This window comes from Pleurodeles waltl, chromosome 4_2 (assembly GCF_031143425.1).
Source record: "Pleurodeles waltl isolate 20211129_DDA chromosome 4_2, aPleWal1.hap1.20221129, whole genome shotgun sequence".
Lineage (NCBI taxonomy): Eukaryota > Metazoa > Chordata > Amphibia > Caudata > Salamandridae > Pleurodeles > Pleurodeles waltl.
This window is the reverse complement of record NC_090443.1, coordinates 347,981,922-347,998,492: the sequence shown is the minus strand read 5'-3', so window position 1 is coordinate 347,998,492 and position 16,571 is coordinate 347,981,922. Positions and strand designations below refer to the sequence as shown.

The following is a 16,571-nucleotide window of genomic DNA, read 5'->3' as shown; positions in this document are numbered from 1 at the left end:
CCTTGCATCTCATTAACGCAAAGTAGGTGTCCACGCTAAAAAATGACGCAAACTCCATGGACTTTGGCGCTAGACGCGTCTAACGCCAAAGTATAAATATGGAGTTAGTTTTGCGTTGGAATTGCGTAAAAAAAACGACGCAATTCCGGCGCAAACGGAGTATAAATATGCCCCCTTGTCTTTGTAAACATCGCACAAACAATAGATTGCCAAGCACTCCCTTGCCAAATCCTAAAATGGGTTTAGAAATACGTACCCATTCGCAATTTGGAAGATTTTTTTTTACAGCATCCCTTCTAAATTGTGTTTCAGAATGCAATGTAACAATTGTTTAGGACTATAATTTAGGTCTCAAAACATTCTTAGGTTACCACCTCCTCAAAGGTGGTGGGAACCCATTCACAAAGGCGAAGTGGTCATCTTAGGACACTTTCCCTGTCGTGACTCTAAAACAAAGGTTTAGAGTGATAGTGCTCCAGTGGAACTTTAAAAAACAACATTTTAATTGCAGCACTGTTTCTTTCAATATTGAAAACGTGATCACAGACACGACGGTCTACTCACCACAGCAAGCCACCATTCCTCTAATGGCCATCCATTGGAGTAAGCCACAATTTACCACCTAATTCACGAAGAGTAATCAGGTAGGTTGGATCGTGTCTCACTTTGAATTCTTATTGTGTGAATCGACCTATTAATACATAGGTCGGTTCACCAAATAATTTAGCTGCCACAAACATATAGGCCACAAATTATGTCGTCTGGCCCTAGGTTTCTCTTATCAATTGCAAATAATAACTGCATAGTAATTGTCCTTTGCAGAGGGTTACACAAGTAACAGATTTGTATTATTATCACTCTTCTTTTTGTTCTTTCCTTCCTCAGATCTTAACGCAACATAAGAAAGAACATAGGAACTGTATTTTACAACACTCACTGCTGTTCCTTGGGCTAAAATTAGCATGTTCCCAGCTGTAGAAGGCAAATATGCCTATTGCAATGGTCTAATGTGTACAGCTCAGGGAGGGGGTGGTCAGGACTGCCACTTGGCCCCAAAATGTTGGGCTGACTTCATTCAGCTGTGTCTTTTTAGCCAACACCTTTTGGTATTCTCTGTCTTTTTAGCCAACACCTTTTGGTATTCTGGGATTTGCAGCTCCACTTTTCCAAACAATATACGAGATCTTGTAAAGTGTTGCTGGCTATAAGGTGGTCTAGTCAAAGTTGACAACCGTGACAGTTGACAGGTATTGGCGGGTAAGCGTGAAATAAATTGGCTATCTTATTCCATTTAGACAACTTCTATCCTTGTGATGAACTAACCTTATAAAGGCCTCAGGTTTTACTTTTGACGTGTGCACGCATTGTGTTTTGTGTGAGTGAACAATCAGAAAATGTAAAGGTACACCTTTGATGCGATTGCGCGTCTACAGAAATTTACGTTTAAAATGTTTCCTCCTCTGCTTTGTGTTGTTTTTTTCTCCAATGTGTATAGCATGTATTTTTTAAGTATCCAGCTCTGTCATACCCTGCAGCACCTTGCGTCCTCCCTATCTTATGATGACCACCTCCACCTCAAGGGCTGGTCTCTTAATATCTCTATTCAGCTGCAGGTGCAGTAGTTGAGCCTGCTGCAGACCAGTTCCTCCTTCCACCTTCTCGTAAATGATGCTCAGATCACCTATTTTATCTCTCCCATCAAGATGTCCATCTTGGGCACCAACGTAAAGGAAGAAGGATAAAAGTGCATACTTGTAGTATGTTCCTTGTTTGTGCCTGATAGACACAAGGGCTAGAGGCAAAATGTGGTTCCCTTCGATCTCTGTTTTCTTCTTCTCCGAGCCCTTCTCCACTCCACCCTGGGTGAACTCCATACACTACTGTTTTGGTGGTTGATTGTATGATGCACATGGATACACTCCTTTGTAATTTACCAATCCCCCAACGGGTTATTCCTTTGTTTCTCCACACATCACTATTTTGATATTTCAACAGCACCTCAAATTAGTTGCTCTTCTGTTTCTCCCTTATGCTTCTAGATAGACTTTACATAATAAATTGAAACCTCCAATCCCTATATAAAGGCACAGGCCTAATTTCCTTTTAAAAGTTGAGTTGTGATGCATCTAGTCACTTATAATAAAGAAACAACATAGCTGCTCAACTATAATAAGTTACTGCAGTTGAGTTCAGACATCAGAATGCCTGCTGTCATCAGCCAGTATGAAAGGCGGTTTAACCAATGAAAATCAGGGGTGGCTATTCCTTTTGATATATATTTCTAAAAAGTAAAGATGAACAGCAGTAAGGAGGCATTCATGCCAATGTGTTTATTTTTCTTCCACACTGTAGGTCATTGCAAGAAAGTTAGAATCTCTACAAGTTTCTGCACATTCTGATCCACAGCCTTTTTAACCTGACTTACATTTAACAGGTTCTATTATATTTTGCTTTTATATGTCTTGTCTGTAATGGACATGAAAGAGGAAGACACCAAGGCCCAGATAAGTAAACATTTTGTGATGGGTTTGTGCCACAAAAATGACATAAACCTGTGCAAAATGTTTTTTTAACTTTCTTTCCAGAGCAAAACTTGAGTTCCCTCAAAGGAATGCAAAGAAGCCTTTAGTTTTGCATTGTTCTGAAAAGAGGGGGTGTTGCATGGGTTTCAGGCATTAAAAAGGAGAAATGCTTTTATTTCTTCTAACTTTCCCCACTTCATATGTGTGCTGCATTGCAAAGGGGCATTTTATATGGGCGTTCCCATGCATCCACAGATGTTTTTTGATTCAAAACACTATCTACTAACAATATTAGCCAAGGTGTTGTGCCAAAAAATGGGGCCACTTTGAAGCAGGTGTTAAAAAGAGAAATACTTTTCCTAACTTTTCCTATTCAGCACATGTGCTACAGCACTCATCCAAAGATGGGAAATGTTTAAAGTTAGCCTAAAAGTAGCATTTTGCACTGGAAAGGTGCCCTTCCAGTACAAAACATATGCAAGACTCACACAGACACCCTTGCACAATGGTTTAAAGGTGTATGCTTGGCACTCGGCTGCCTGATGGTGATTGGCACTAGGAAAAGAGGAGAAGAGCCACATATCTCTGCAGATATGGCACTTTTCTCCTCTCTCCTTGTCATACAACACAGAGCAGCAACTTTGGTTGCTGCACTGCATTGTGTAACACTTTTGATAATCTGGGCCCAAAGTCTTAAGAGGTTTGCGGGAAGGGTGATGTTATTCCCATGTATGGAATGAACTTCAATGACCTTATAAAATAACTTGTGCTTAAGCCTCACTTCTCTTTTTGGTCTGGGAACTCCTTGGTGACTTCCAATAACCTTATAATGTACAGCAGGGGAAACCTTATCCCATATATAATACTACTTGGTGATTTAACAATGCCTCCAAATACATATGGTCTCCAGTTGGTAAGCTCCGTACACCATAATGGACCCTTCTGATGCACAACAACAGTATATTCCATGTATAGTACACGCAGGTGTGGCTGAGTCTTTCTCACACCCTCTGCAACACCTATGCTTAGGTGCACCTACAACCTATGTAATATGTGCCCACTATGTCATCAAATTTTATTTTGTTTTTCATAATTTTCAATGTTTGCAGTTTTATATAGCACAAACTCAACCCAAAGGTATTGGAGCTCTTTATATGACCACCAGTAGCATTAAACAATGTCACATTTACTTTTTCTTATCTTAGGTACATAGAGATCACTTAAGGCCTGAGTTAGATTTCGGTAGCTGGCTTACTCTGTCCCAATGGTGACAGATATCCTATCTGCGGAAATATAAATCCCATTATTTCCTATTTGATTTATATTTTGACGGACATTGTGACGGAGTAATCCGTCCGCCAAAATCTAAATCTAGCCCTAAGTGATTTGCCCAGAATCACAGGATATCGAGTAATGACGAGACTTTAATTTTTTCCCCAGATCTAAGGTCAGCAGCGCATCATCTCCTATCATACCTCACACCTTTTACCTAACATGTCCAATAAAGGCCAAACCACACTACGACCCTTTCAACCATGCACCAAACTTATTGATACAAATTGGCGCACTTCAATATCCTTGTCACTGGTACGAAGCTGTATGTAAATAATGGAACCAGATCACCCAGAAACATGCTTAAGGCCTTGCGAGGGACAGGCTCAGTGATACATTAAACCAGTACTATTGTTTTTTAAAGTCCAGTCTACATTTTATGAATTCTAACAGTGTGTCCTAAATCCTGACTGCTTTTATGCTTTCATGTATCTTGTTCCTAGGCCCAATTTTATTTATTGTAGCCCTTCATTGTGTTTATAATATCAGTCTGCAGTTCATGCATTCCTGAAAGAGATTCACAGGTTCAGCCTACATTTTATGCACACCTGCATATTTATTTCAAGCTCCAATATCAATATGAACTTCTTAATTGGAACACACTTTAGCTTGCATACTGTATTTCTCCCAAGACGAAAACTGCAATGGATGGGACTGAGCATTTCTTTAAAAATCTCCTTATCATCTGCCCGCTGCCAGTAACGTTTAGGGGGGACCAAGCATTAACATGGGGGTGCTGGGCCCTGATAAGCTCCCCTTGGCTGCGGCCCTGCTTAAGCATTTCGACGTGAGTCGAAAGAGTGAGTGATCATGTGGCATCATCTGTGGCTCATGCCAACAACTGCAACCTAAATCCTTAGTAGTCGTACCGGGCATCAGGCTTTTCCCCGGGAGGCTCGAAGGGCACGGGGGCATTTTTGTTACTGGGGGTTGGTTTTGTAGCAGTGCAGATTTTTAAAAGCACCCCAGATTTCCTTGTATATGCAGCACTTTTCAGGCAACAATAAACGTGTTAAGATAACTCTGGTGATCGATGTTCTGGCTGAAGAGTGATTGAGTTTTGTCTAGTGGACGTTTTGACTCATCTAAGGTAGCACAGAGGGTTAATATGCCTAATGCAAATAACTGTACCATGCAGACCACAGAGCAGTATCTTATGTGCAGTTCATATATTACAACCCTAATTAGCACAGTGACCTATGAACTGCCATCAAAGAGCTGCACGCAAACTGCATGGTACAGGCTAGAAAGTTACGTTTTTCCCAGTCTTTCATTATCCTAATGCTGTTAAAAAAGGTTTTTTTGGGCAGAAATATTTTTTTATTAGTAAAGCCAACTCTAACCACTGTGTTACGTTCGGAATCCTGAGTTTATGCTTCCCAAGATCAAGCACTCTTTAAATGCCTACCAGTATGGATGACATGTGAACCCTACACGTGTACACCGCTTTGTCTTATGCTCTCATTTAAAATTGACCTTGGAAGGCTGAGATAGGAGGCACAATTCAAAGATGTGATCATTATGGTTCATCAGATCTCGACAACATATGCTTTATCCCACTTGGCAATTTAACAGGCCTCCGCATCAGATTGTCCAACACAAAAACACAGCCAAGCACAGCTTAGCTCCAGGTAAGTCATGGGAATATGCTAGAGTTTAACACTTCGAACAAAAGGAAGACCTTCAAAGTCTTTCATCGTGTCACTATGAATACGGCTGCTGCAATGCATTGAGAGGGCTGAAGAACCTCACTGACCAACATGTTATCAGTCTAATGTAACAGGTGCAAACCACTGCAAAAGAATCCTCCCTGACCCTTAAGCCATAAAGTGTGTCACTACCAGAAAATTTCATGTCACTATGAACAGTCCCTCTGTTGGAGCTGCTGCCCGTGGGAGAGACAAAAGAATCCAGATAATACATAATAAGTGGTGATGGCTTCTACTGGCACTAACTGGCACAAATTAACTACTGACTGCATTGCTTTGTGAATGCTTCAGCCATCTTGCTTTATTCATTTTCTGTTACCATTGCATTGATTAGCAGAAGGTGGAAATTAACAGCAAAAACTATTTGTATCCTTCTTTTGCTCCATAATTTTAGATCCACTTACTCATACACTTATTCATTATGTTTTTTCTGTGACATTGCTTTTTATTTAGAAATAGGAACGCCCTCCCATTTTAATGAAAGGACATTCAATAGAGGGCTGTCTATCCAGGCCATCAATATGACCTTTAAGATTATTCTTAGATGTCACCATGATCCATACAGTAAATGTGTGGGGACCACCAAGGTCTTGTCTTAGCAGCTGTGGCAACATGGAGCTATTCTATCGTATGTTTTGGGACTGCAGCTGTAGGGAAACCAAGAGGTCTTGGATAGAGGTTCTGAGATAAGTAGAGATGTCGCTTATGTGGTCCTTCCATTGAAGTTCATATGGGATTTCGGATTCCAGTAGGCGAATGTGGATGACAGGGGACATTGAGGACACCTATTTTTTAACAAAAGGATTATGTTTATAGCAATGAACATGACACTCAAACTGGTTTGGTTATAAGGAGTGAAAGGCAGGATCGGAGTGTGGTATGGGGTCTAGGATGGAAGGTAGGTGGGATCTCTGATATGATCTAGACCAGTGGTCTTCAAACTGTGGGGCAGCCTCCCCCTTTCCCAATCCCTTGGATGTCTGGGGGAGCCAAACACTTGTCAGTAAGTAGAAAAATTAACTTAGGGCCTGATTTAGCTCTTGGCAGAGGAGAATACTCCGTCACAAATGTGACGGATATCCCATCCGCTGTATTGCTATCCCATTATAGCCTACAGAGAATTGTAATATGGCGGATGGTATATCCGTCACGTTTGTGAGGGAGTCTTCCTTCTGCCAAGATCTAAATCAGACCCTACGCCGCTGAGGAATTCAGACAAGCATTATGCTGAAAAATGATGAAAAACAGTTCAGAGAGTTTAGTGAAAGATGACACACTGGCTGTGAGTTACTCATTATTATGTCATAAATCAAACTGTTAAATATGTTCATAATTGCCAAGTGTAACATGACTTGGGCAACACCTTTAACCAAAACTGGTGTTCAGGGAAAACCACACTGCACTTGAGACTTGTAGGTTCACTTTCAACATTGTAAGAATAGACTCAAAAATTCCAGTACTTTTGGCTAAGAAGATATTACAAGTGCTGTGGAGCCAAATGTGAGCTTGGTAGTATAAGATAAAATAAATAAAAGGCAAGAATGAACATCCATATTTGTCAGCATTTCTTTTGAGGCCTTCAAAACAACTTTCCAAATTGTGGCTCATTTGCGCAGAATGTTGTCAATTTCAACTATGGGTTTATTGTAAGACAATTATTTGAATATGCCCTCTATCCTCTAATCTCACTTGGAATATTTAATAGCCTTGCTCCATCTTGCATTACAAATATTAGTGTGACATACTGAAAAGCACTACTCCGAATCAGTTTTGTCTGTATCGGTTACAGGGTGCACCCAGTGCTTAATTTGAGCGACTGGTTTCCGGTGCTCGACAAAAAGCACTTCATTGCGAACACAGTCACCTTTGATAGTCTGCCACATGGTGGTGCTGTTTGTTTAAATTAGAGATGAGCACAACAACAGTTCTTTATTAATTTAATATATATTAAAAATGATTAATACCTCCTGTCCAAGTCATCCTTATTGCTTTGGGGGCCTTGAATAGTCTCAACTGACCTGACCGGAATAGTCTCAACTCAACCCTGACGAGTCCCTCGCCCAATCCTAAACTTCTGTGGCACCTTATCGTTAATCAGTATGCTGGCTGTCGGGGGTTTATACAGAGCCTTAATTGCCCTACTAAAGTTTACCCCAAATGTATAGGTTTCCATGGAAAGCTGCAAAAAAGACCAGTTCACCCAATCAAAGGCTTTGGCCACATCAAAACTGAGAACCGCTAAAGGAGCCCCCTCCTGAACTGCCAAGTGTACCGCACCCAATAGATCATGAGTGAGTTTATAGTTGTCTTCCTATGATAAAACCCTTCTGATCCTCATGGACCAACCTACTAGCCGGTCTCTCAAGCCTTTTAGATAGAATATATGTATAAAGTTTATAAACCGAATTCAATAGTGAAATGGGTTGGTACGACATGCATTGGGCTGCACCCTTACCAGGTTTTAAAAGCAGACTAAGTACAGCTTCATCCCAGGACTTTGGCACTTCAGCACCCTCAGAAAAAAGGAGGTTAAACAGCTCCAGCATAATTGGTGCTAGCTCGTCACTTAACAAACTGTAAAGCTCATTCAGCAGACTGTCGAGGCCAGGGGCCTTCCCCTTCTTCAAGTTGTTCATTGCATCATCTACCTCCCTCCGTTCAATCTTTCTCTCCAACTGCTGTGGCTCTTTTTCATCTAAACAGGGAAGATGAATCCCCATCAAGAATCCTCTGACCTCCTCCTTTGGGACCTCCAAATCATCTGTATAAAGTTTCGGAAAAAAGGATGTAAAAGCTTCCTCTATCTCAGATTCCCCCGTACAGTGAGGGATCCTGTAACCTCAGATTTAATCGATGTAATATAGTACTTAGTATGGTCCATCTTAGTTTTCCACGCTAAAAGCTTGGTACAGCCTTCCCCATATTCATGGTGGGCATCCCATCTGCTATCCCATCTTCTTCTGTTTTGTTTTTCAAGAAATAGATCCAAATCTATTTTGGCCTTTACCAGTTGGGCTTCCAGGCCAACTAGCTGATTATCCTCCAGCTGGTGTATATTAGACATTGCTTCATGAAGGGATGCTATTCAAGATTCTAGGCTCTTCAGCTGCTCCCTCTCTTCCCTATACTTATAAGCTGCTGCATTAATAAGTCTTCCCCTGATTAAAGCTTTATATGCGTCCCACACCAACTGTAAGGTGGAAGATCTACAGTCCATTAAAAAAATTCCTTTGTGTCATACTTAAAACCTTCAACAATCAACGCGTCTAGGAAAAGAGCCCAATTTACTGACCACCTAGGGTTAGAGGACTGTGTATTGAAGATGACATGTAGCTTGACTGCTGAGTGATCTGAAAAATAAGCCGGGCATGGCCTACATGGTTAACCATTCCGTCTAGGCTATTGTGCACCAAAAAAAAATCTATCCTGAACGGATGACTGTACTTTCTATTATTAAACGTAAATCTTGGGCCCTCTCCCCCTTTCCATCGCACAATATCCACTAGGCCGAAATCCGCCATTGCCTGTTTAATATATAAATCACCAGTGTTCAGCTCTGGGGGTCCCCCCTACCTTTAGGTAAACTCTGTGTCTGTTGGTCAGGGGCAGTCAGGGGGCCTCTGGAGGCTACACAAGCCCTCCGTCTGGCCAGAGTCATATGAGTGCAGTCCTCTGCACAGGCGAATCGCTTCGGCCCTCTGCTCCCGAGGACTTTCTCTTCTCAAGGGAAAAAGCTTCTTGGAGCGCTTACAGCGCTCACACCACAGAGGCTGCAACAGATGGAGTAGCGTCTCCCACTACGCACACTCAAAACAGCCTCCGCCCACACACCTGACCTTGAGACGCTGCTCCTCTGTGTTTCCTCCAAACCAGGACCAACGCCAGCTCCAGCCTTCAGTCCCCACATAGGCTACATGTAAGAGGCGACTTAGAATTCAAACTCAGGCACAGCAGTCCGCATGCCGCCCGTGCTCCCTGTGCTCATGTTAATGCAACCCGCAGTCATCCGGAGCGAGAGAGCTCCCGGCTGCACTCCTCAGGCGGCCGCAATGTTCCCCACGACATCATCAACCGAGAGCACGCATCTCGTCTTTCTGTTCTTAAAATGTTTGAAAATTAGTTACATCACATACAACTGTGCTTCCAATACCATTTTGACCTTTGTTTAAATATTTCTCCTTGTTTTCTTTTTCCCATGTGGGATACTTGTGTGACCAGAGGGAAAATACCACAGCTTCCACTGCCTTTCTCAGCCTTTAATCACGACGCAATGGTAAGCATTAATTTTCTCTTTATTTCATCTTCTTCCTCTCAGGAATTATCTCACCAGGAGCTCCTTTGAATGTTCTTCAAAATTGGGAACCAACGCACAAACGAGATGCTAATCTCTCTAAACCTGACACACCAGTGAACGGAACTAATCCTAACCAGACTATGGCGGCCATTCTGACCGCGGCGGGCGGCGGTCGCTGCCCGCCATTCGGTTACCGCCGAATGACCGCACCGCGGTCATTCCAACTTTCCCGCTGGACCAGCGGGCGACCACCAAAAGGCCGTCCGCCGGCCCAGCGGGAAAGCCCCTGCAACGAGGAAGCCGGCTCCAAATGGAGCCGGCGGAGTTGCAGGGGTGCGACGGGTGCAGTGGCACTGTCATTTTTTGTCATTTTTTCTAGAACACCTTAAGATTTAATCAATGTTCAAAAAAGGCACTAAAACTCCTCTCCTCTAACTAGACTTCATTGATTTAGTCACCATTCAGTATAAGTGAAAGGTAAACAATTTTACTTTAGGTTTTTCATAAAATGACATAAACCAGTGGTTCCCAACCTTTTGACTTCTGTGAACCCCCACTTTTTCATTACTGGAACCCGGGGACCCCCATAAACCATCTTTACAATTAAGAGTTCTGATGAAGATAAATATCTTATCCAAGGTGCCAGGTTGGGGAATAGATGTCTACAATTACAACCCGTCAATCATATCAAAGACCAAATCTCACCCAAATCATTTAAGCCACATATGGCTGCTATGAATTTCTCAGTCATTTTTGCCTTTGTTCTGGCAAAAACTGTAGTAATGGAGCCGCATCTATATTTGTGCTGTGTGACAAAAATGATTGACCAACATGAGTAGTCTTCAGAGTGATTCATTTTTCTATAATGATCCACCGTTAGTGTCCCTGACACATGGCACTTAAGCAGGATCTGTGTGGAAGAAGATGTATCTTCACAGGCTGCATTGTCTGTCCTATGTATACCATATCACATGGGCATTTCACAAAATAAATAATGTTGTTTATGTTACAGTTAGAAAATGTTGTTTGTTTATGCATATTGCCATTGGTTGTTACACATTTTGTGTCACTAGTGAATCTACAGGCTTAACAATTCTGGCACCTGAAATGCCCCGTATATGTGATCTCCTTTCCTGCCAAATAAAGACAGCAGGCCCTGGCATGATTTGCACCTGGAGGGGTGGGGCAGCATTCCAAACACTGCTTTCAAAGCGTTACACTCAAAATGTCTATTCTCAAGGACGAAGGTTTTTGGTTAAACAAGAACATATCACTGGAGCTATTTAGCCATATCTTAGAGAAACAACAACAGAATAACTTGCCACTGAAATCAGCCCGTGTACAAACTGCAGTGGGTCAATTAAATGAAGTGCTTTCCACAGGATTCAGGTAAAATGTATGGGTTTGGGGCATCTCTTGAAGAGGAGACAACAGATGAGGAACAGAACACAAGTAATAAAATTCGAGGGGTCGATGAAATACAATAATTCATACAAATAAACAACAAGGACTGGAAACAACTGCAAGGTTCAGCAGGTAAGGGATCACGAAGCCTGGTTTCTTTCAAACCTGAAACAATCTACAGATACCTGTTGGCATCTGGCCTGGCATACGCTTGCAGTTCAGGCCTAGTGCACCACGACACTCTCAGGGTAGTAAGCAGCCTTTACAAAACTGCAACCTAACCTAACTGAGCTCCATAACGGACCTTTTAAGCATTTCGGACGTGTGGACCGTGTGGACCAGTTGGTTTTTCCAAACTTCATGCGTAAGACGCAGTGCAATGCACTCATGTCAAAAACACAGCTGTGTTCCAGAAATTTCACATGTTTATTTGAACATACTTTTTGCAAACATATTATTTACATTAATGGACATAACATATGATGTGAATGTTGATTAACCATTTTATAATACTGACTTAATCTGTGTCATATTCAACGGGGAGCCATGAACTCCCCACTTTAGCTTGTCTAATGTAAAGAAAATAGCACGATGACATTCTTAAGTTAGGAAATAAATGGAAAGAAAGAAACTAAAGAAGAGAGGGAGAGAAGGACGACTCGAGATGGATGGATGGATGGATGGATGGATGGATGGATGGATGGATGGATGGACGGATGGACGGATGTATAGCTGGATGGAGAGATGATGGATGGGTGGATGGAACAATAGAGAGAAGGATGGTCAGATGGTGAAAAGACAAAAAGGGAGATAGGGTGAATGAAGAACAATAGAACAAAAGACAGAAAGCATGATGAAGAGAAAAAAGCAAAGAAAAAGAAAGGACAGAAGGCAGGAAGGAAGAACGCAAAGAAGGAAAAATAACTGACAGAAATATGACGGCAAGGAGGAATCATAGAAAAAGGCAAAAAGAAGGGTGGAAAGAAGGGCAGAAAGGAAAATGAAAGCTGGAAAGAAAGAACCAGAGATAATGGAAAAGGCATAAAAAAATAAGAGGAAGAAGGAAATAGACAAGGAATGAAATAAAGAAGAAAGGTAAGGCGGAAGCAGAGATAAAAAGGAGATGTGAAAGAAGAAAAGGAAGTTGGAAAAATACGGACAGAAAACATAAGGAAAGGATGGATAGGAAGTATGCAGTAGGAAATAAAAATGGCTGACTGAACTTAGAATAAAAAAAATATTAAAAGAACTAAACAAGGAGAGAAATGTGGAAAGAAATAAAGAAAAGGAAAGAATGATAGAAACAAACGGTGTAAAAATAAAAAGGGAAAAACTGAAACAAAGACAGAATCAAATAATTAAAGATAAACGAAAGGAAGGAAGGAAGAAAAGAAGAAAAGAACATGGGAAGAAGGAAATACATATGGAAAGAAAGATAAGAGAAACATGGGAAGAAGAGAAAACGAATGTGAGACCACACCCCCAACATTCCTGTTGTGGATTAGCCGTGTCTTGCACGAGGGTGGCCCTACACAACTGTCTGTGAAACCTACAGGTTTTCTAGTGATATTGTTCTTCAAAATGCAACTGTGAGCCTATTTGTCAAACCTTTATTGGAAGGAGTGCCTCTTTTTTAATGTTTCTGAGGAAGGTCAGCCACAGTAGGCAACCACTGAGTAATAGGATTATTTAATGAACGCCCACACAGAACTACCTCGAAAACCACTGACTTTTTGAACAAATTAGTTGAGAAGAGAGATCTAAAAGGCACCAACTGGCCACATTGTTTTCAGAATTCCCTCGTGAGGAAGCAAACTCTCAAACAAGAGCCCGAGCATCCCTCACTCAGTGCCATTTGATTCACAGTGAAGGTATGTGATTTTTCTGGATATACCGCTGCAGTAGCCTCTGGTAACTTAAAGAAATATTTTGGAATGTTTGATTGTCTATGGTAACCTACACGCTTACATGAGCCTGAGATATCAATGCCAACTTGCCTTGGACACATGGAAACTCCTTACTGTCAATTAATTTAGTACCTCTTTGCAATCAAGCGACAGTCAAGGAGTGATGTCAGCGTTTTACAAAGTATTTAAATAAATAATAAATAAAATATATTTAATATAAAACTGGTGAAAGAAAAGCATAGATCTAGTACACTCTAAAACAACTGCTGCGTTAAAATCAAATGTGCTCCTTGCATCAATCAATCCAAAAAAATGTATAAAGCGAGCTACTCACCCGTGAGGGTTTCAAGGCGCTTGGGGAGGGAGCAGGAGGGTCACTGTTTGAAAAACCATGTTTTGAGGTTCTTTCTGAAGAGCAGGAGGTCTTTGGTTTTGCGGAGGTAGGTGGGGAGGGAGTTCCAGGTTTTGGGGGCGAGGTAGGAGAAGGACCTGCCTCCTGTGGTGGTGAGTTGGATGCGGGGGACTGTGGCTAGGGTGAGGTTGGTTGATCGGAGGTTGCGGGTGGGAGTGTGGAAGTTCACTCTTTCGTTGAGGTATGTCGGGCCGGTTTTGTGGAGGGATTTGTGTGCGTGGATGAGGATCTTGAATGTGATTCTCTTGTTCATGGGGAGCCAGTGAAGGGTTTTGAGGTGTGGTGAGATTTGTTTGTGGTGGGGGAAGCCAAGGATGAGGCGTGTGGCTGTGTTCTGGATTCTCTGGAGTTTGCATGTGAGTTTGAGTGTGGTGCCGGCATAGAGGGCATTACCGTAGTCTAGTCTGCTGCTGATGAGTGCATGGGTGACTGTCTTCCTGGTCTCTGGAGGAATCCATTTGAAGTATTTGTTTAGAGTGAGGAGTGTGTGGAAGCAGGAGGAGGTAAGAGCATTGATTTGCTGTGTCATGGAGAGAGAGGTGTCCAGGATGATGCTGAGGTTGCGTGCGTGGTTTGCAGGGTTGGGTGCAGGTCCTAGGGCGGTGGGCCACCAGGAGTCGTCCCATATGGTTTTGCTGGGGCCGAAGATGATGATCTCAGTTTTGTTGGAGTTAAGCTTGAGGTGGTTAGTTGTCATCCAGTTGGCTGTGTCGAGGAGAGCTGCGTGTAGGTTGGTTTTGGCAGTGGTGGGGTTGCGGGTGAGGGAAAGGATGAGTTGGGTGTCATCTGTGTAGGAGAGGATAGTGATTCCGTGTGATCGGAGGATGTTGGCTAGGGGGATCATGTAAATGTTGAAGAGTGTGGGGCTGAGAGAGGACCCTTGGGGGACTCCGCAGATGATCTTGGTGGTGGTGGAGTGGAAAGGTGAAAGGCGGACTCTCTGGGTCCGGTCAGTGAGGAAGTAGGTGAGCCAGTCTAAGGCTTTGTGGCGAATTCCTATGTTGTGCAGGTGTGTGTGGAATGTGTGTTGGCAGACAGTGTCAAAGGCTGCGGAGAGGTCTAGGAGAATGAGTGCGACGGTCTCGCCTTTGTCGACTTTGGGCCTAATGTCGTCAGTGCATGCAATGAGGGCGGTTTCCGTGCTGTGGTTCTTGCAGAACCCGGATTGTGAGGGGTCAAGAGTGTTTTCTTCAAGGTAGTGGGATAGGCGGGTGTTGATTAGTTTCTCGGCGACCTTGGCGGGGAAGGGGAGGAGGGAGATGGGGCGATAGTTGGAGAGGATCTCTGGGTCGGCTTTGGTTTTTTTTAGGAGAGAGGTGATTTCCGCGTGCTTCCAGGGGTCTGGGTAGGTGGCGGAGTCGAAGGAGGAGTTTATTATGTCGCGGAGTATGGAGGCGATGGTTGGGCTGGCTTTGTTGTAGATGCGATGTGGACAGGGGTCGGAGGGGGATCCGGAGTGGATGGGGTTCATGTTTTTTTCGGTTTCTTCGTGTGTGGTGGGGGCTCAGGTGGTGAGTGTGGTGGGGGATCATGAGTGGGGGTTGAGTTGGGTGAGTGAGGGGTGTGTGTGGTGGGTGTGTGTGGTATGAAGCTGTTGTGGATGTCCGGGATTTTGTGGTCGAAGTGGTTGGAGAGGGCGTCACATAGGGGCTGGGTGTGTGAAGGGTCTATGTTGCTGGCTTTGGGTTTGGCTAGTTCATTAATGATGGTGAAGAGTTCTTTGCTGTTTTGAGAGTTGTTGTCAAGGCGTGTCTTGTAGTGGTCTCTTTTGGCGGTGCGTATGAGTTGGTGATGGGTGCGAATGGTAACTTTGAGGGTGGAGAAGCTGGTTGTAGAGGGTTCTTGTCGCCATATTTTCTCCACTTGGCGGCATTTGCGCTTGCATAAAAAGGTGGTGCCTAAATGTTATGCTCAACTTAAGCAGGACTATTTTTTAAAACATTTTAAGTAGGGTAATTGGAAACCCGAATGAAAAATATAAAAGGCTGCTTGTTCACCTCCATTGGGAATTTAGACATTTTTTTGTTGAAATAGGATTTGGAATGTCAAATCGCTTTTTTTTACGAATCAAACTGTTTTTGTCCAGAAATATTTAAGGCCTGGTTTAGAGTGCAGAACACAGTTTATACTACATCAGGGCAATAAAATAACCCATAGGTCTGATGGAGTGACTATCCTCTGCATTCATCTCTAGTTATTGGCAGGAACCACTGTCGTGGCAGTTCCTGTAAAAGTGTTATAAGTTTAGCGAATGGTGTTGTCAAATTGATGGACATTGATCAAATTTCTGAAATGTGTTTGGTTATTCAGTAGCAAACTCTCAAAGCTACAGTGCATGTTTGAAAAATCAAAAACAAATGACTCCCACACAATGAGAGTTGTCTCCTAGGGTGTGGGGGTCATTTAAATGTTTTTGCAATCCCTTACCACCATGATTTACCCAGAAGTGAAGAACAGTGAAAACTGGCCATCTGACAGCCCACTCTGAATCAGGCTGGTGGTAGGAACACAGTCTCAGCAACGGAGCAGAAGCAGGCTCTGTAATTTAGATACTGAAGTCTGCCTGCCTGTGAATCAGGCAGGTGGTCCGAGGGTGTGGTAGAGGAGATACCGTGTTGCAGTTGCCAATGGAATGCCCTTTCTGCTAAGCTCTATATAAGGCCCATATTTTGTATGAAGAGATTCACTTGAAATGACAAAACATTTTTCCAATAATCAATTGGATTCTATAAAAAAAGTGATTTAATTTTCAAATGAATTGCATTTATTAGGAATTAATTTGCGTTTGCCCCAATTCAATTTGTTTTTACAATTTCTCGAGACAACTTCTTCGGAGAAAAGCAGTGATGATTCAAATGTCAAGGCAAATTCTCTATAAAATCTATTGCTTCGTTTGTTGTGATTGTATTTTTTCCTCTACAGTTCTGCTAGCAGGAGGAACAATAGATTTGGGAACGTTAGGGTACAAAAACAAAAAAACAAAATATAAAA

General features: G+C 42.6%; 1 protein-coding gene across 3 annotated transcripts in view; it reads right to left on the bottom strand.

The window, feature by feature from the left end:
- ABCA4 (ATP binding cassette subfamily A member 4) overlaps window positions 1-16,571 on the bottom strand; it is a 1,046,570-nt gene that overhangs the window by 369,815 nt on the left and 660,184 nt on the right. The gene's annotated exons all lie outside the window — the stretch shown is intronic.